The sequence below is a fragment of the Salvia hispanica genome, chromosome 4 (genome assembly GCF_029641045.1).
Source record: "Salvia hispanica isolate PSC_SH4W2 chromosome 4, Shi_PSC_v1, whole genome shotgun sequence".
Classification (NCBI taxonomy): Eukaryota; Viridiplantae; Streptophyta; class Magnoliopsida; order Lamiales; family Lamiaceae; genus Salvia; species Salvia hispanica.
In genome coordinates this window covers 41,357,027-41,373,312 of record NC_142695.1, presented here as the reverse complement: position 1 = coordinate 41,373,312, position 16,286 = coordinate 41,357,027, and the positions used below count along the sequence as shown (strand labels likewise).

The following is a 16,286-nucleotide window of genomic DNA, read 5'->3' as shown; positions in this document are numbered from 1 at the left end:
CGGAATCAGGAAGGACCACAGCATAATTCTAACTGGGCAGGGAAGCAGCAAGAGGGGCTGAACAACTGGAATTTCCGTAACCAAGGGGATCAGCATAACTGGAACAACAGGAACCAGAGCAACCAAGGGAATTCTTATGTGCCACCGCATCAGAGGAACAATTCAGGAAACAATCAAAATTTCCAACAGAGTCACCCAGGTCCAGCAACCCAGTACAACAATAATCAAGGAGGTCAGGGAAATTTTCGCCAGAACCAGGTGGTTGGAACCAATCAAAATCAAGGATTTAATCCCAGTTCAATTCAAGGTTTCCGACCACAGCGGAATTTTGATGACATGGTGCATGACCTGGTAAATTTCCAACAACACATGCAGAATAACATGCAGGCTAACAATGACGTGGTGCACAAAATTCAAGATGCCCAGCAGGAGCAGAAGTCTGCCATGGACATGTTGGCAAAGCAGATGTCCCAGTTGGCCACGTCGCTGAACGAAATGCGGGGAAATGAAGGGAAATTGCCTGCCACTGTCAAACCACCAGACCGAGCAAATATTAGTCAAATTACCTTGAGATCGGGGAAAGGCTATGAAGGACCGAAGCAAGTGATAAACGAGGAGACACCCTCACAGATGAACGGAGAAAAGGGGAATCAGAAGTCTCGAGGAGATGATCCTGGACTCAGAGAAATTCCTATACAGGATGACCTCCAGGAGGGAGATTTAAGGGGATCTATGCCTCGACTAAGTGACCCATTTTTCCTTGATCCAGAACCTGAGTTGGAACTTAAAGAGGGAAGCAGGGAGACAGGTGCAGCCCCAGCAGGGAGTTCCACGAATGCAGTAAAGCGACCCAAACCATTCCCATATCGAGGAGAAGCCAAGAAAAAGAAAGATGATACTGAGGACCTTGTGGAAATATTTAGTAAGCTGGAGATTAACCTACCCTTTTTGCAGGCTCTGAAAATACCCACCTTCAGCAAGTTCATCAAGGAATTCATAGCAGGAAAAACCAAACCTGATGGGAAGATTGTTATAGGAGAAAATGTATCCGCCGTGATACAAAAGAGGAGGATGCCGTCAAAGTGTACAGATCCAGGTATGTTCACTCTTCCTATTTCTATAGGTGATATTAAAATTGAGCATGCCATGTGTGATCTAGGTGCTTCGATAAATGTCCTACCGCTGTCAATATATAAAAAATTGGTGGGAGTCAGTTTGGTCGATACTAAAGTAGTGATTCAGTTGGCCGATAGAACATGCATATCGCCTGAGGGAGTATTGGAAAATGTCATAGTCAGAGTGCATGATTTCCTATACCCAGCTGATTTTCATGTGATAAAAATGAGGGGTAATGAATCTGCTGAGTCTAGTGGGGTGTTACTGGGGAGACCCTTCCTTCGCACCGCGAAGACTGTTATTGATGTGTTTGATGGAACCATATGCCTGGACTATCATGGGGAGAAATACACCTTCAACATTGAAGAAGCTATGAAAAAACCGCTTGATGTTGAAAACTTGCATGTTGTAGATGTAATTAACCCCCTAGTCCAAGAATATCTTGAGACTGAACTAATGCAGGAACAGTTTGACAATTCGGAGCTGAGCCAGACTGTAGAAAAGGAGGTGACAGGATGGTGTGAAACTTTTTTCACACAGGACTTGACAGATGATCAGATCAATGAAGCGATCATGGCATTCTGCCACCAGCCACTATCATTCCAATCAGCCAGATCTGTTCAGGAGAAGAGCCCAGACGAGGGAGCGAATCTAGAGGAAATGGCGCCAAGAAGTAAGGCGGAGAACCCTTTACCTCAGGAAGCCATCACACCGAAGAAGGAGTTGAAAACTTTGCCTGAAAATTTAAAGTATGCATACCTGGAGGAAGGAGAAACTTGTCCAGTGATAATTAACAGCCGCTTGACTGAAGACCAAGAGAGTGCGCTGCTGGAAGTAATAAGGAGGAACAAGAAGGCCATAGGGTGGACACTTTCTGACCTAGTTGGAATTAGCCCTGATCTTTGCATGCACCACATCAGACTAGAGGAAGGGGCAAAGGCTCGGCGTGATCCACAAAGGAAACTGAATCCAAACATGAGGGAGGAAGTGCTCAAGGAAGTTCTGAAACTACTGTCCCTTGGAATCATATACTCTATTCCAGATAGCGAGTGGGTCAGTCCGGTTCACATGGTACCGAAGAAATCTGGAATACAAGTGGTGAAGAATGACAAGAACGAGTTGGTGCCTACTCGACTGGTCACTGGATGGAGGATGTGCATCGACTATAGGAAACTAAATGAAGCCACCAAAAAGGATCATTTTCCTTTACCATTCATTGACCAGATGCTAGAGAGGCTGGCTGGCAAACAGTATTTCTGTTTCCTCGACGGATATAGCGGTTATTTCCAGATTTTCGTGAACCCAGAGGACCAGGAAAAGACCACATTTACATGCCCTTTTGGAACTTATGCCTACCGAAGGATGCCATTTGGTCTATGTAATGCACCAGGGACATTCCAACGTTGTATGATGAGTATTTTTTCGGATCTACTAGAGGTGTGCATCGAGATATTCATGGATGATTTCACTGTATATGGAGGCTCATTTGATACTTGTTTAGCCAGCCTTGACCTAGTGCTGCAAAGATGTCAAGAGAAACATCTAGTCCTGAATTTTGAAAAATGTCACTTCATGGTAACTGAGGGGATTGTTTTAGGTCATGTGGTCTCTGAAAGAGGAATACAAGTGGACAAGGCAAAGGTGGAAGTGATTTCGAAGCTACCTTATCCTACAAATCAAAAGGAAGTTAGAGGGTTCCTCGGTCATGCAGGGTTTTATCGAAGATTTATCAAGGACTTTGCAAAAATTGCGCAGCCACTCACTCATTTGCTGCACAACGATGTGGAGTTCGAGTTTGATGAGGGATGCAAGAGGGCATTTCAATTGCTCAAGGATAGACTAGTGTCCGCACCAATTATCAGGGCACCAGACTGGAATCACCCTTTTGAGATAATGTGCGACGCGAGCGATTTCGCTGTGGGAGCCGTCCTAGGGCAGAAGATAGATGGGAAAAACTACGTAATTTTCTATGCGTCCAAGACACTAAATCAAGCTCAGAAGAATTACGATACTACGGAGAAGGAAATGTTGGCTGTCGTCTACTCGTTCGAAAAATTCCGCCCTTATCTTCTTGGGTCAAGGGTTATTGTTTTCACTGATCATGCAGCAATAAAGTACTTGCTAGCTAAGAAAGAATCAAAGCCAAGGCTAATTCGATGGGTCCTACTTCTACAGGAGTTTGATTGGGAAGTAAGGGACAAAAGAGGAACAGAGAATCGAGTGGCTGACCACTTGAGTAGAATTCATCAAGGAGATACGGACGAGGCTATTCCCGATGTTTTTCCCGAAGAACATTTGTACTATATGGACGAACCACCTAGACCGATAAGCTGGGAATCTGTCTTAGTTTTAACAGGTCCAGGAGAATCTGATCGAGGAAAGCGCGTACGTAACGCAGAACCATGGTACGCCGACCTGGCAAATTACTTGGTCACGGGAGAGGTGCCAAGTTCAGAGGAAGCTTCCCGGGCCCAGAAGATGAAGCTTAAAAGCGAAGCCAAATATTACTTCTGGGATGATCCTTATCTTTGGAAGATGTGCGCAGATCAGATAATTCGACGCTGCATTCCTGAATGGGAACAAAGAGATGTACTCCATCATTGTCACTCCTTGGCGTGTGGAGGGCATTTCGGACCAAGGAGAACCGCAAGGAAAGTTTTAGACAGTGGATTCTACTGGCCTACATTGAACAAGGATGCCTTTGAATACTGTCAATGCTGCGAAAGATGTCAACAGACAGGGGGAATCTCGAGGCGAGATGAGATGCCCCAAGTGCCCATAGTGATTTGCGAAATTTTCGATGTCTGGGGGATGGATTTTATGGGCCCATTTCCGTCGTCATATGGAAATGCTTACATATTGGTTGCGGTAGACTACGTTTCCAAATGGATAGAGGCGAAGGCTACGCCCACTTGTGAGTCTAAGGAGGTGGCCAAGTTTCTAAAGTCAAACATCTTCAGCAGATATGGAGTTCCTAGAGCGATTATCTCAGATCAAGGAACACACTTTTGCAACCGCACTATAGAAGCGCTCATGAGGAAATACGGCGTGCATCATAGATTGTCTACACCATATCACCCCCAATCGAATGGGCAAGCTGAAGTCTCTAATAGGGAGATAAAGAGTATTTTGGAAAAATCAGTTAACACCACAAGGAAGGATTGGAGTAAACGCCTTGACGATGCTTTGTGGGCGTATAGAACTGCTTACAAGACACCAATCGGGATGTCACCTTATAGGTTGGTGTTTGGGAAAATGTGTCACTTACCCGTGGAAGTGGAGCACAAGGCATACTGGGCCATTAAGGAAATGAATATGAAGTCTGTGGCATGTGAAGAAGAAAGGAAGCTGCAATTACAGGAGCTGGAGGAACTACGGCTAGAGGCATTCGATTCAGCAATGTGGTACAAGGAAAGAACGAAGCTCTGGCACGACAAGAACCTCCGGGTCAAGGAACTTCAGGTGGGGCAGAAAGTACTTCTATTTCAGTCCAGACTCAAGCTAATGCCAGGGAAGTTGAAGTCAAAGTGGGTAGGTCCATATACCATCGTTGGCCTCCGCGCACACGGAGCAGTGGAAATCCAGGGAAGTGCTCCTAACTCGGTCCCTTTTCTTGTTAATGGCCATAGATTGAAAGTCTATAGGGATAATTCTGAGCTATGCGTAGTGGAGGAAATACCACTACGTGCGCTCTCAGTTATCACTTAGCCAGACAAAGGAATATTCTCGATGAACTCCTGGGTCAAGGGAAATGTTATGTTTTTACACACTGATCCAGGGGATTCGAGAATATTCAAAGGTAATTGTACATAGTTTAATTGCTTTAGAAGACAAAGAAAATCCAAACAAAATAAAAATTCAAAAATTTCCAAAAATATTTTCGAAGACCCAAACTCAAAGGGGATTTATGTCTCGTACTTTAACCTTGACCCAGGAGTCTGGGGTCTTCATATTTTTTTAGGTCGCGGTCAAGGGAATCAATTAGAGGAAGCTGAGGAGGCCATGCCAAGTGAAGAGGTGGAAGAGCTTAGGAAGGAGGTGCAGGAGATGAGGAAAGAAGTGCAAGACGTTAGGAAGGAAATGCAGCTGATGAGGAAGGAGATGATGAAGGAACTAGGTGGGGTACGAAAGGAACTCAATGGGAGTCGGGAGGAAGTGAAAGGTCTGAGCAGCAACGTAGCAGATTTGGCCACGAAATGTGCCAAGCAAAGTGAAAGAGTGGCGGAAGCTGTAGAGATATCTACGAGGATGTTGAAATGGCTGCATCAGACGCTTCCCTTGACCCAGTCGAAGTCGACTCCTGGGTCAAGTGGCGAGGCACAGAAGATCATCCACAGCAGTCCCTCGATCAAGCCATTCCAGCAGTTGACCACCCCGACTATTCCCGAGAAAGTTCCAAATCCACCGAGGACGAAAATGCTAATGAGGAAACCAGGACTCGATCAAGCTGCAGAAGGAAAGGAAGAGCTGGAGCAACCAGCGAAGAAGAAAGTGAAAACAAACCGCCCCAGTGTTCCACCACCGTCTGGCTCTCGCGGGAGCCAGCCCCAGAAATGAGCAATTTCCCCAGACCAAGTAAATTTTAGTTTTTGTGTTTCTTTTTCTGTGTTTTATTTCCATGCGTTGCTGTGTTTTATGCTATCTTCTCCCACTTAGCCCAATGCTTGGTCTAAGTGTGAGAAGTTCTATGTTTTCTGTTGGTTTATTCTTCTCCCACTTAGCCCGTTGCTCGGTCTAAGTGTGAGAAGTGAAATTGTTGTTTAATTCTGCATTGAATTCTCTGTTTTCCCCCCTTCACGACGATGGCTTGAGGACAAGCTTGAGTGAAGTGGGAGGGGGAGAGGAATCAATGCAGTGTTATTATGCTTTGAGGAGTCGTAGGTCTAGGGGTGTGTCGCATGAACTAGTGGATATAATACGGCAGATTCCCTTAGGGAGAGCAATTGAAAATAGGAGGTATTCCAACTTAGAAGCCTGATTCTTTAGTAAGCCGAACCAATCTGAATGAAGCGAGAACGATAGTAAATGCCTTTACTTGCTCAGTTGTGAAGCCCTACTCTAGAGGTGAGTTATAAGCCTGTGATAACACTTAGAGCTAACATATGTCAAAAGTCTGCCACTGAATGCTGAAGGAAAAGAGAAGAAAAAAAAAAAAATATAAATAAAAAAGGGGGAAAGGAGAAAATATATAATCATAAAATCTGGAGGTATAAGCTGGACGAAGTCCAGAGGAGGAAATAAAAAGAGAGAAAAAAATCAAGGAGGTATAAGCTGGACGAAGTCCAGGAAATCAAGGAGGTATAAGCTGGACGAAGTCCAGGAAATCAAGGAGGTATAAGCTGGACGAAGTCCAGAAAGAAAAAAAAAAAAAAAAAAGAAAAAAAAGGGGGATAGTGACGGAGGATAGAAGGAGGAATTCTCATAACCCGAGGCTTCAGTGGTTTGGCAATAACTTAAGAGAGAATCGGTCCTAACATCCCTGGTAAGGAATGAGCGATCGAGTGAATCTAACAATTGGGGAAGTAAAAGGCTATCTTGACGAGCTGACAGGTTGGCTAGGTAGAGGGGAGAAAAAGGCCTATTTGGAGGAGTGCAGCCTGTTGGATTGATCTTAATCTTGTGGGGACGGTTGCCTAAAAGTTGAAACCAGTTCATGCATATGTGTTTATATGTTTTCATCCTATGTGATTATGTACTCTTTGTTTTAGTGTCTAGCTTTGCCTCAGTTGTGTCTAGGTGTAGGAGTTTTGTCTAGAGTCTGTAGAGTCGGTCAAGGGGATAACCATGCTTGAAATTCGCCTTATTCTTCTTTTCTTCTTGTCTTTATACTTGAGGACAAGTATGGTTTAAGTGTGAGCAGTTTGATAAGGCTAATTTCATGCATTGGTTATGTAGTGAAAAACATCACATTTCTGCTGGATCTAACAAGTTTTGTTAAGCCAGGTGTGTGTGTAGCGCTAGATCCAGGAGATGCTGGAGGAGGATATCTAGCGAGGAGCAGGAACGGAATCACGAGGAAAAGCTAGAGGAAGGAAGCCAAAAGCTGAGGGCAATCAAGTCAATCAATACCTCGCTGGGCCCCACCTCGAAGCTTATAAATAAAGGAGTGCGCAACAAGAATGGCAGATCGGTTACACTCCACACACAGTCACGCTCTTAGCACACACACTAGGGATATGGGAAATTTGGGGTGGTTTTCGTTTTCAGGAGTCTCGTATCAGTGCATCACCGTCCCTTGAGGGCGAAGAAACAATTGTTCTTTTAAAATTTCTGTTTGGTACTCAGTTCAGTCTCGAACTTCACGTTTGGAAGTCGAGCTTGTTGTTTTGTTGCTGAATCAGTTTATCCGTTCTGTTTACATTTGATTTGCTTTGATGAAGTTAGATTTCGTGTTGATTATTATGATGCTTGCTATTTTGGTTTGTTTATTTGAGATGTTCTCTTGAATTTGTTGCTGAATATTTTAGGAGATTCGAGAATCGTGGTATTGAAGTTGTGTTCGGTTGGATTTTTTGTTCTGATGCTTGGATCCGGAGTGGATTTAGCATCCGAAGTGTGGATCTGAACAGGGGAGGTGAAATTTGTGCATGAGATTATGGGGATTTTGTTCTGCTTGGTTTGCTTCGTCTAGTAGTGTGATTTCCGTCGTTGTTTCGTTTACCGTTAAAATTATGTTTCCAATCTACATCTGAGTTTGTTTTTCTCGATCTCTGCATTTATTTGTGTTCGTTGAAGAAGATGAAGTCATTTTCAGTTGATGCTTTAGTTAGTTAGGCTGCAGATTCGATTCTGTCCGTACTTACCTTTTTCAGAGTTTGGTCCCCACTTGTTTTAATCTCCTTGGTCTAGAGATGTTCGTAGAAGTCCCAGATCTAGTAGTTGATTTGATTTAGTTCTTATACATAATTCATTTTTTGCCTAGATCTAGCAGTTAGCATAGCATACTTTATTTCCAAATTCACTTAGTTAAATTCCTCAACCCAAAATATGCGTGGCAGCAGCCAACCCAAAAATAGTTTCCAATTCTCTACGCATGTATTTTACGAGTCCATCTCTGTGGGATCGATCCCTACTTCCCTGTGCTAGTTTAGTATCTGTGGTTGAGGGTTTTGAAGGTTTGCTTGCGTACCAACGACCAGACTTCCAGTCTTGTGAGTCTCTAGACCTTGTGATCTAGTTGATTTACTGGATCTAGGAAGTGTGTAATTAGAAATTGATAGGATACAGCAAGCAAGAAATCAACTCTTCAATAGAGTATTAATAAAGTGAAAAAAAAAGTTGTGTCCCGACCACACTTAGCTAAGGATAGCAAGTTCGGAAAATCACAACTAAGGGGTTTAAAGAAGTGAGGGAAAGAAAGGGGTAAAGATTCGGCCACTTCTCCTTCCCTTTTATTAATCAAATGTTGAATAGGCTAGCAATGCATGAATGCTATTGTTTCCTTGATGGATACTCAGGGTATAACCGAATTTTGATAGCACCCGAGGATCAAACATAAGTCGGTCTTTGTGTGTCACTATGAAGTCTATGCTTATAAAAGAATGTCTTTTGGGCTTTGTAATGCCCCAACTACTTTCCAAAGGTGTATGATGTCAATTTTTCATGACTGATACGCTCGGATTTTGCACTGTTTTAAGACCCTTATTTGGTCTGTTTTCAATATCTAAATCGCAATTCATGTCCGTATTTTACATGTTTTATCTATTTTGGTATTCTGATATGTTTTGTGAGAATTGTGCATATTTGAGCCAAAAAGATAGGAAAAAGTCGATGATGGAAGTCTGGAGCGTTCAAAACGTCCAGCGGCTCGCGGCGTGTGTCGCAGCGACCGCTGGGCCACAGCGGCCGCTCCGCTATAGCGGCCCGCTCCGGAGAAAGTTGTGCTAAAAATCTAAAGACGCCCAGCGACCGCTGGGGAGTGAGCAGCGACCGCTCGAGAAGGTCCCGAAGCCACTAGACTAATTTGCAGCGAGTGCTACACTAATGAGAAAAAGCTACGGGCAACCCACAATGACCGATGGCCAAGGTGCAGCGGTCCACTGCAAAAATGCGGCGCACGATTTGACCTAGATTTCCTCCAGATTTTACCAAAATTAGCCAACCTTTTTCCTTATATCTAGGGGTGAGCAAAAAAACCGAAACCCGAATATCCGAACCGATCCAAACCGAAAATTTGAAATTCGGTTCGGTTTTTTCAGTTTTTCAGTTCGGTTCGGTTTTAAAATTTTGAAAATTTCGGTTTTTCGGTTCGGTTCGGTTCGGATGTAAAAAAAACCGAAAAACCAAAAAACCGAATTATATTTAATATATTAATTATTTATATATATATATATATATATATAAAGAATACTTAAAACTCCAACCCTAATAGAATGAAATTCATTCCGCCTCCATTCTGGATCTCCACTCTAAACCTAAAATTCTCCATCTCCAATCCTCCCAAGTACAAATCGGCGGCTATCTCCTCCAGATTCCAGCCCGTCGCCGCCTCCGCCCTACAGCCGTGCTTCAGTCCGTTGCCTCCGTCCCCACTTCGTCGCCTCTCCACCTGACCATCTGTCGCCTCCGCCCTTTAGCCATCCACGCCGTCTCCAGGAAGCTAGGTACAAATTCAGACTTATTTTTATGCTTTAAAGGGTAAGATATCCATGCCCAGATTTAAAATTTTGATATTGAGCTATATAGTTTATATATTGTTACTGCTTTATTAGATGATGAAATTGTTTATTGTAATTTTAATATGTTGAAATTGAGTGTAATTTTATCCAATTTTACTGATGTCGTATGGACATATGGTCAAATTGAGCATTTTCCCTCTACTGTCATTAGCATTTTCAATAATATTTCTTAATGTTTCTTCATTGTAGGTATTGAATATTTGGAAGTTTGAGCAAGGAAAGTTACGAAGCTTTAGATCTAGAAAGGAACTTGCAGCTCCATTTGTTAATCATGTTGCATACGTTTTTATGTAATTTAATTTTTGTTGAGGTGATGCTGTAGCTTAAATATTTTTGTTGGTTGAGATGTTAATCATGCCATGGTTTTACTTTGAATGCTTGGTTTTAATTTCGGTTTTTCGGGTATTGGTTTTTCGGTTTTTTGGTTTTTTTAAATATAATATAATTTCGGTTTTTCGGTTTAATTCGGGTTTTATAGTTCGGTTTTCGGTTTTTCGGTTTTCGGTTTCGGTTCGGTTTTAATTTTCACCTAAATTCGGTTTTTCAGGTTCGGTTCGGTTTGGACGAAAAACCGAACCGAAACCCGAATGCTCACCCCTACTTATATCCATAGGACTCGAATTATCCCCTATATATACCCCCTCAAACCTCTTCATTCACACACACTCATACTTTACTTTACACACTTTTTGCCTCATAATTCTAGAGCATAATATTTGAGAGTTCTTCGCTGTGCAAGATGTTGAAGACGGATTCAAGTGGAGATCAAGGCTACGAGGATTCTACCTTTGAGTTTTATCGTTTTAGTTCTTATGTTTACTTTGTTTTCCCTTCAAACTATATTTTTAGATTATTCTATCATGTATAACTAAATTCATAGGATTCTAGGGATATGTTAGTAACGACTTTGGCTATACAATTCATTTTTCTATTTAATATCCGTTTTGTTTTTACTTCGCTTCTTCCTTAAGTTGTTCCGTAATAGTGCATGTTTGAGTGACACATTCGATGCAGATTTAATATAACTTGCTACATAATCGTGAGAGGAGGTTGACGAGTTAGATCTACTTAATAGACACTACAATTAGCTCCCTTAAAACGGCATTATTAATTGAGAGTGAGGACTTTTCAAGGGTCTTAGGAGCTTTTAGGAGTTACGAATCTAGGATTGAAAACCCTAGCGTTAGTAATCTACGCTTGTACCGCATGGGCATAACTAGTGTGACTCGTTCTATCGAAGTATAAATTGTGCTAGGGTATTGTAGCTAGAATTTGTATAACCATAACTGTGAACGCGCATCCCTGGAATTCTCTTATCTCATATATTTTACCTCTAGTTTTAGTTGCAATTAGCTTTCCATATTATTATTTTCAAAAGTTTTCGAAAAATCTTTGTTTCTCCAAATAGTAAAATAAGCTTAGTAGAAGATAGCCAGTCGGTGATATTATTCCCCGTGTTCGACAACCCGGTACTGACCTTTAGCTATACTAAATCTACCATGTATACTTGCAGATATTTTTAGTGCTAATAAAAGTGCATCAAGTTTTTGGCGTCGTTGCCGGTGAATAACATCACTTTGTGATTGATATCTTCCAACGAACAATTTTGCTACTTTAGATTTTACTGTTTTCATTTTTATTTTTATTCTCTTTTTAGTTTAATGGATCTCTTCACATGAATGGAAAGTCCATACTTTGATGAGCAGCTGGGCGGATACTACAAGGAGTACTACAGCCCCGATCAAGGAGGATCATATTATGACCCAGATTGTTCTAATTTCTCATATGAAGCACAAGATCTTTATATGAATGATAATTCTGAACATTGTGTAGGTATGGAAGAGAAAACCTCCTCCAAATGGAGGAAATACTGGAGGTGTGCATCATCGAGGTTCAGGAAAACAGGAAGGTGACAAGCCAACGGTTGCTCAATCTGGAAAGGAACACGAGCCTGTTGGAGCAAGGTCTGGCGACACCCTATCCATGCAAGTGGGAGAGTTGGAACTCAAAGTGGGAGAATTGGCTACGGCAATAGGGAGCAAGCACATGCCAGGAATGCTTCCGCATTTTTCGATACGGTCTGCAGTATGCGGTATGATGTTCTCGGTACGGTATATCATACCGACCCACCCCTATTCGTCACTTCCTTCTAGTGAGAAGGCCATGAGGAGCTTCCTAGGGCATCCGGGTTCTATAGGCATTTTATTAAGGATATCTCAAATATTGCTTGACCATTTTGTCATTTATTAGCTAAAGATGTCAAGTTTGATTTTACTCTTGAATATGTGCATGCATTTGAGAGCTAAAGGAAGCACTAGTGAGCACCCTAATCTTGATCCGCCCCTATTGGTCTCAACCTTTTGAATCATGTGTGATGCAGTAGTGGTAGGCTCAGCTTTGGGGCAAAAGAGAAACAAGATATTCAGAGTGATTTATTATGTGGACCGGATTGTCCATGGTATAAAGATAGTGACAAGGTGTTCTCCATTGTGAAGGGATGGACTGCTGAACTCTTGAAAGAGAGGGAAAATCTAGAACTGACGGATTCAGATTTTGGTCTTGGATATATATCAGCGGTACGAAAAAGCTCCCACATGAGAAGGATGAAGAGGCCATTAATTGCGGATGTATAGAACTTATGGATATGACATGACATGATGAAGTGGGGACAAGCATAAAAAATTCAACTAAGGTATTCATAAACGAGTGGAAGAAGCTGCCACGAAGATGGTTAAGGTCCTAGATAAGGCACCGAAAAATGTAAGGAACTTTGATAGCTTTAAAATAATTTATGATACAACAAGAAAGACAATGGGATTGAGAGAGGATGGTGATGAGCAAGTGATAGAAAATAGGGAAACAATGACATAGGCAATGAACAGTGATGAAATTGATGATCCTGAATGGATTGACATCATGGTTGAACTAACTAAAGTGGCTGAGAAGCATATATTCTCAAGAACAGGAATGAGTTTCCTACTTTCACTCTCATACCTGAATGGGACAACAGTCCAAGTGATAGAGTTGGAAACAAGGAAAAAGAGAAGGAGCCAGAGCAGGCGAAGGAGCAAGAGCAAGAGAAGGAACAAGAAGGGATAATGAGGCAGAGAAGGAACAGAAAGGGAAAGAGAGAAAGAGAATGAGCTAGAGACGGAGAAAGGACAAGAAGAAAAAAAGGAACTAAGGTGGAGATGAAAAATATCAAGTAACTTTAAAAAAAATGATATTATGCATTCATAAAAATGATTGTTTTGACCTTGAAAATAATATTCTCTTTGCAAAGTAAAAAAGTGATAATTTGCATGTGTAATGAATACTCATACGCAATAGAATGATATTCCATATACATCTATAAAAATTATACTTTTTCTTCATAAAACGGTACTTTCCGTGGTTAAAATGGTACTTTGAGTTTATAAAATGATACTTTTAGCTAATAAAATGATACAAATGATACATTTAGTGGTTAAAAAGATATTTTGAGTTGTTAAAATGATATGGCTCTGAAGATGTTTATGGTTCCTATTTTACTGTAGAAATGATACTTTTACTTTATAAAAGGATATTTTGCATTCATAAATGTGATAGTTTTGAACTCCAAAATAATATTATCTCCGCAAAGTATAAAAATGTTAATTTGTATATATAAAAATGATACTCATATGTAATAAAATGATATTCTATATACATCTATAAAAATGAGGATTATACTCAATAAAATGATATATGTGCTTCATAAAATGATATTCTTTGGGTATAAAAATGATCTCTTCTGTCAACAACATTTTATGTTTTGGAATGAAAGCATGGCAGAGTTGATTCCATGATATGCTCTCTTGTGAAGGATCTAATTGGTGTAACGGGAGATGATCGACTTTTAACACAAGAGGAATGAAATTTTAAAAAGGACAAAAGTAAACAAGTTGCACATGAACCTCAAGTTGAAAATGAGAGAGCAGTAAGGTCAACAAAGAAAATTGTTGAAGCACTGTCCTCTCCCTAAATTGTCAAAGCCGTAAGTTTAAAAGAAAGATTACTAAAGATGATAGAGAAATAATGTCATGTGTGATGAAACGCGAAACAAGTGAATAGTAAGTTTGAATTACATAATCGTAATCTTATGTAGTTCTAACATTAAGAGTAAATGTCAATTTTGGTCCTAAACATAAGACCAAAATACGAATTTGATCCAAAACATTCACTTTTTGAAAAAAAGGGTTCATAACAAATGAAAATGTCGTTGAAGTAGTCCTTTTTTTTACAGTTCCGTCAAAAAACTAACCTTTAGTTTATTGACGAAACCGTTAAAAAATGACCACTTCAACAAGAATTTCATTTGTTATGGACCTGTTTTTCAAAAAGTGAATGTTTTGGACCAAATTCGTGTTTTTGTCATATATTTAGGACCAAAATTGAGCTTTACTCCTAACATTAACTATGTAGTAGATATAGAAAAAAATAAGGCCACAATGGCCAATGAATGTTGCTAGATCTTTGGGAGGAATAAAAGTGTAAAAGGGAGGCTGTTCCATTTCTGTTCCTAAGCTCACATGTCCTACATCAAGCTTTATTGAACTTAGGACCCCTAGGACCTTGCCTATCTACACTATAACCCCCTGGCCCCATTACAACCAGAATAAAAGACCTTAAGGAACTAGTTTGTGCCAATGGAACTCAAAGCATCAGTGGTATGGCAAAATGATGAAAGAATGGTCCTAACATCTCCGGTGAGAAATGAGTGACCGAGCGAATCCAACAGTTGGTTGGAATAAGGGGAAATCTTGACAAACTGATAGGTTGTTCAGACCGAACCAAAGGGGGGGGACGAATTTGAGACTGCAGAAGTATTTGGAGTGACCTTGAGCTTGTGGGGAATGTTACCCGACATGCGCCAGTCTCAAACATGTAAGTATGATCTGTGTTGCTGTTTAAGTGTCTTTTTGTGTTTTGATTTTCTTGTTTAGGAGTCGGTCAGGGACCAATGCATGCATCTCCCCCTTTCTTGTTGTTCTTTCATGCTTGAGGATAAGCACAGTTTAAGTGTGAGCAGTTTGATCGGGCTCAATACATGCATGGTTTTATTGGGTTTATTATACTAACATGGCTAATAATGTGCAAAAAGAGTGGCAAATTTGAGTGTGCAGAAGTTGGAAAACGAAGAAATAGAAAGTGCAGGGTCAACCGGATCAACTCAAGAAAGGAATGAAAACAGCACGAAAAGAAGCCAAGTTGATCCGCTAAGGTTGCTGAACTGATCCAGTGGAATTATGCATCTGCAATGATGAGTCACAGGAGAGAGAAAGAGCAAAGGCCATTCTAGAAGGGGCAGAAATGTCAAAGGCAAAATGGGTTAACCTAGGAATTTGAGCCCAACATGCGCTCTATAAATATGGAGACATTGCATGAATTCCACATCACTCATCACTCACCAACTTCACTCACTCAAGTTTTAGCTTAGTTATGGAGTAATTTAGTAGCTGCCGAGGGGTCACCATTCCACTTTCAATCAAGCTCTCAGCTCTTCTTCCTCCCCAGGGGAGACGAGGCCAGATCCGTGAAGAAGTCCTTTTAGCTCATCATCTGTGTAGTCTTTTGAGAAGTTTGAACAATTTACCTTCTGTTATTTTCATCGCTTTCGTAGATCTTAAGTTTAATCATGTTCTTCTCTTAGTCGCTACTTAGTTTATTTCATTTTGTCGTTCGATTTGCGCAAGAATTCTGTTCATTCGTTTTTACCGAAGATCTAGAATGAAATGGAGTTTTCGATGCAAGCTTGGTTAGATCTAGTGTTTTCAGTATTGATTGCTTTTGTTCGCTTTGGATCTGCTCTTTTACTGCTTTCCCCGTAGGTAGATTTACGTTTATGTTCTTAAACTTGCATGATTTACTTTCATTTAGCTTAGATCTGCTTTCGTTAAGTGCAATTCTCATGGATCTGTGTTACCTTGCTCTGCTCGTGTTTCATGTTGATGCTCTGTTTTAATTTGTGCTTCTGCTTTCCATTCGGTACCTTAGTTAGAAACCACTGTCGTCCTCACCTTTTTCTATATTGTCAGCTTTTCCGAGTGCGCGCGGATGTGTCAGTGGTCCCGTGTACTTTTTATTCTTGTCGTGTTTAGTTTAGTTGATCCAGTCAAGTCATTAGTGTAGAAGGTGCTTTCATTTAGTTGATCAGTTCGCTTAGTTAAGTCTAAAAACCCCAAAATTAAAGCGTGGTCGTAGCCGACCTTTCCAAATGTCTCGTTCTCAACTCCAACCGCATCCATCTCTGAGGGATTCGACCCTTACTTACCTGTGCTAGCTTAATAGTGTAGTGGGGTTTAGGTTTTGAACACTCTCCTTGTCTTTGTTCACACACAACGGTCGTAGTAGTCACCCAGCTTGAACATGTCACATTTTAATTTGATCAGGTTGTGTGCTTACGTGCTTTAAAATTTACTTGTGAAAAGAGACAAAAAGAGTAGGTTTCAATGTCCCTTAAAAATAGACTAA

General features: G+C 40.9%; 1 long non-coding RNA gene across 1 annotated transcript; it reads left to right on the top strand.

The window, feature by feature from the left end:
* The first annotated feature begins 9,499 nt into the window (after positions 1–9,499).
* On the top strand, positions 9,500–10,747 carry LOC148928665 (uncharacterized). Its single transcript, XR_016137672.1, has 2 exons — positions 9,500–9,719; positions 9,984–10,747. It is a non-coding gene; the product is annotated as an uncharacterized LOC148928665 (long non-coding RNA).
* The last annotated feature ends 5,539 nt before the right edge of the window (positions 10,748–16,286 follow it).